Below are 5,218 nucleotides of genomic sequence, written 5' to 3' on the forward strand. Positions count from 1 at the left end.
AAACAGGACACCGTGGTCCACATTCGTAACCCCAACAATAGTAAGCAGGAGGCCAGAACAGGTGGGCCCCTGGAGCTCACCAGCAAGCTAGCCTAGCTTATGTGGTGACGTTCCAGGCAAGAGAGAGGCCCTGTCCTAGAACCGGTGGATGGTGACTGAGAAACATCTGAGGTTGTCTCCGACCTCTGCAAGCATGCACATATATCTGCTCCCTGCCACCCCTATTAACCCACCCACCAGGTTGTTCCCTGACCTCCACAAGCATACATACATGGACACCAGTCCATGCACAAACATTCCATTCATACACACACACACACACACACACACACACACACACACACACACACACCCTGAACTGGAAGAATGGATGAATTAGACCTATAAACAAAAACAAAAACAAACGAAAAAATGGGGCCTAGCAAGGTGAGAGAGCTGGGGCACCATGAAACGTGGGATATTCGGGTAATGTTGCCCATGTATATCTGGATAATGGGGGAGGTCAACAAAATAATGTTTGAAGAAATATAGTTGAAAACTTCTCAGATCTATCAGGGAGCCTCATTTTCCAACCCAGCAGTCACTGACCTCCACATGGGGCAAACAGCAGACTTTGACTGCCGATGGCTGTCCTGGACAGTGCCTGTAGCCGGAGCTGTGTTTCCATAAGGAGACCTTCCTGCAGCAGAGCAGGAGAACGAAAGTCCTCACCTGAAGGTGACATCATCTCAGGCAGCGACACAGCCCAAGGGTGCCCAGTGTCAGCTGGAACTTGCTGCTGAAATTCGAATTAACTTGAGTTCAGGCCACACCTGCCTGGTTCCTGCTTATCCACAGGACCAGGCTCATCCCGGCTTCTGTTCACAAAGGTAGACCCGGAACTCCCTTCTGCCTTGGGGACTTAGAGGCTCAGTTCTCTCTTGGGTCTGCAGATGTCCTGGGGAGCAGGACATAAGCTTGACATCTCGATGGCCATTTTACATCAGTCTGCTTTGCTGCTCAACTGTGCACACAGATACATTAAGCATGCAGGGAGTGTTCGTGCCAAACCAGCCATCCTCCAGTCCAAGGCTGACTGTAACAAGGGGTCCGGCCGCACCCCTCCTCTTCACCCTCAGCCTGACCATGCCACCTGGCACTGGCCATCCCTTACTTTCTGCTGACCCAGTCACCTCTTCACTGTCTGAGGTTTGCCAGAGCTCCAGCACATCACACAGAGGATACCCAGGTTCTGCTCCTGGCTTCACCTGTACAGTAGGTGAGGCAGGGATGGAGGACAGGCTCAGTGTGTGGCTCTTTATTCCTGTGTCCACTCTGCTGGCTTTCAAAAACCTGGATTCCAGGACAACACTACCAGGATGCAAGGAGAAAAATGCGAGTAAATCGGTATGAGGTCTTTGAGAACCAGCAGCTGCATACTGTGCCGCCGTGTTCCTGGGGAGCACGGGAGAGCCTGTCTGTGTTCTAGAAGGGGCCTGAGTGGCTGTCATGGAGCACTTGAGTGGGACATGTACCAGACTAAGGTGCGGAGGGAATCAGGAAGTAGCTGGGGGACCTTGTGAGGGTCCCTGAGGCTTGACACCTGCCACCCTTCCACAGCAAAGTTTCTCCCTCTGAAAGTCCTGTTACACCCAGAACAAACTCACGCTGCTTGGACTGGCCCGAGAAGGATCTCTGACATCTCACTGTCTGTTTGTACCTGCTCAACTCTACTCTCCTTTCTACATATCCCTGCACCACAGCCTAGGATGCTGGTTCAGCCCTTCTCTCGTGAAGAAAGGGAAAGATCTGGATGTGAACTTGTGTTTTTGCTACAAGGGAAGACTTTCTAAGCCAGAGAGCACCCGGTTCCAGGTGATGTGGGGAAAGGCCTCACCACTGAAGGACACAGGCTCGTGTACAGGCAGCCAAGTGGCAAGCTGTTTGCTTTAGCATATTTTAGAACAAGCTGACTGGCTCACCTCACCAAAGTTGGGGATGCTGCAGACTATGTCCCAGGCTCTTCAGCAAGGTGGAGTTGAAACAAGATTGGAAAACACTTTCCCCCTTCTTTTCAACACTGATGATAGACACAGATCTCATGCATGCTGGCCAAGAACTCTACCATTGAGCTACATATCAGCTTCAAAGAGTTTCAAATATGGGTGAAAGGTTAATCATTTTATTCTCTTTATTCTTCTAAAAACATAAGTTCTATGTTGGGAAGGAGGAAAATATATATTATTTATTTCTGCACATATACATGTATGTATGAACAGAATTTTGTAGGTTCCCTGATTTCTGTAAAAAAAAAATTTTTTTTTTTTTTTTTTTTTTTTTTGCTTAAAGAATATTCCCTAAAGAGTCTTTTATTTAGACAAAAAGGGGGAAATGTTGCAGGATATTTGATCCCATTGTGAACTCTGAGATTGTGAACTGTAAAAACCTGTTTGTAATTGTGTTATGGCTCAGTCTCAGATCCTAGAGATTTCTGTTTACTGTAAACAAGTACTTGTGGTGTGGCTCAGTCCTAGCACACACCTTTACTCCAAGAGGCTTAAATCAACAGGATTAGAGTTAACCCTAAGCCAAGAGGTAGAGCAAGAAACCAGCTGACAGGGGTTAAACAGATAGTAGGGACACCGAGATGAAGGGTGTTTAAGACAGTGTGGAGAAAGAGGAAGAACCTTTTCCTTCTGGGATATGAACTGAGTAGGAAAGGTTTTTTTTTTCTCCTGGGATGTCAGATTAGTAGGAAGGTCAGCTGGATGCTTTCTCTGCCTCTCTGAGCTTGTAGACTTACACCCCTGCCCCCCTCCAAAGAATATTCTCTAACTGTGTCTCAGTCTCTTGGCTAATGTCACATGAGGACTATTTGTTTGTTTTTCTTTTAAATTATAAGGAATTTTGTTTTCAATACTGATTTTTTTTTTTTTGCAACAAATTACAGGGTAGTTAATAAAACATTTGAGTTCTGTGATCCTCCAAAAGGACTTTGGCATGAAAACCATATACCCCCTTCTTTTTATTGCTCAGAGCAATATGGTTTTCAGATTATACAACAGGTTTTAAGGTTTCTGTGTGTGTGTGTGTGTGTATATATATATATATATATACACACACACACACATATATGTATAAATGACTAATTATGTGAGTTCCTATCAATGGCAAATTCACAAGAGTTCTAATTTTTATTAAATATTCTGTCACCCAGCATGTCTGGTAATAAGTGGATTCCTTCCATGGCTCTTAAAAAAGCAACAAAGTACCTTGTGCTATTTTTTTTTTTCTTAAAATAGACAACAAACAGGCCCAGACAATAAACAAATGAGAGACAAGTTTCAATATGAGAGTAGATTGGAGTCATCCAACGGTGGCCTCAAGTTCACAAAATCAAAGGGTGAAGCTGGCTGTGGCTACTGCTAAATACCCATTATGAGACTCTGAAAACCAACCACACTTGATACAGACATTGAAAAAGTACTCTGAGCAGACATAGGTTTAAATGGCTTATCCTGGTGACCTTGAAGATGTGTCACGGTGCTGAATCAGGGGCACTTAGGCTGACCATCCAAACCCAGGCAGGGATGGGGACAGGTCTTCCCACAGTGGGGAGAGAGGGTGCTCTCAGCATCACCTGGTCAACTTTAGAGTGAGCACAGGTTCCAGAGGGCAGCTCAGCAGATGCAGGGAGGATCTTAGTTCTAGGAGAGAGGCTGTGTATAGAGACTCAGACTATAGCTCACAGGAAGCAAGGAGGCAGAGGCTAGGAAGGACAGGCTGGGGCTGGGGGATGCAAGTGAGCTCTGGGCTCTGTGTGCTAAAATGCTGCTGCTGCTACATTTACAGTCCTGGACCAGGACCAGTTGTTATAGCCCTGGCCTTGAAGCTGAGCACATGAGAGGAAACACCCTTAAGGGAGCCCAAGTGGCCTAGTGTCACAGCACACTTCCTTAAGTGTAGAAGCTCCTGTCATCAGCTCATGAGGCTAAGGGACAGTGGCCAATCAGAGCCCCGGGGGGGGGGGGGGCTGGATTCAGATGGCATGATAGTGGCCTCAGTCAAATGCATGTCAGCTATAGCCTTGAAGCCTAATGGCATCTTTTCAGGATGCCCTGGGCTCTAAGGTCCTGTTCTAGGTTACAGAGGAGAGCTGTCATCTGTCCTCCCAGGTTCTGTGTATGACAGGAGCAAGAAGGCAAGTGTCTCATACCAGTAGCTGTATCAGTGTCTAGTAGGAACCTGTAACACTATCTTATGTCTGGGGGAAAATTTAAGGCAATGGACAGACTATGAGTCTGGATCCAGCCCTGGACCTAATGCACCTGCTCTCTGGCTTGTTGAAGCCTTCCTGGTCACCCTCCATCTTGGTAACTGCAGTAAGTGACACACCCAAGTGGCTCCAGTGTAGGGAAAGGATAGGGAGCCAGGGTTACGAGGTTCTAGGCCTCTTCCTCTACCTTCCCCACTCTGTGCACAGCCAACTCCCCAGCCCCAATGAGCACTCCTGCTGTTAGGAGGTCTTAAGACTTGAGGCCTCCTCTGGCTTCTATGTAACTCCAGCCCCAACACTGCACAGGCCCTAGCTGCAGTGAGAGGGAGAAAGCCAAACAGCACAGCCCAGACCCTATGCAGCTTAGTGCACACAGTTCACTATGTGTGCACTCCCAGGATGTGTGTGTGTGTGTGTGTGTGTGTGTTGAAATACTCAGCTAAGGTAAGTCGAAGAGGAAGGGGTTTATTTTGGCTCCAGCTCAAGTATAGCCCATCGAGTCAGGGAAGGTGTAGCAACAGCTCGAGGCGGCCAGCTGGTTTGCATCGCATCTGCAGTCAGGAAGCAGAGAAACCTGAGACCAGCGGACATTAGACCCTTAGGCAGCTCACCCTGTTCCATTCACACGCCTGTCTGTCTGGGCATGTGTATGCTTAATCAGTGAAGATTAAGTTAGCCTGGGAGTCGGAATGGATGGACTGGGGGCAGGTAGGAGTCAAGAAGCCCTCTTGCCCAGCTCAGGTCACCTGCTTGCCAGGCTGGTCATGCTGACCAGGCCGCATAAGGCTTCCCAGGTCAAAGCTGGGCTCAGAAAACAAACAAGGTCAGTCAGCACTCTGGCCCTTTCTCACTAAGACATAGGGACCTAGAAAACCAGACTTTTCAGAAACCTTGGGCCCAAAACACCTGTAGGCATATAACCGTAGGAACCACCTGGTGGCCTGGAGGCAAGTGCCAGGTCCT

Source organism: Acomys russatus, chromosome 12, assembly GCF_903995435.1.
Source record: "Acomys russatus chromosome 12, mAcoRus1.1, whole genome shotgun sequence".
Lineage (NCBI taxonomy): Eukaryota > Metazoa > Chordata > Mammalia > Rodentia > Muridae > Acomys > Acomys russatus.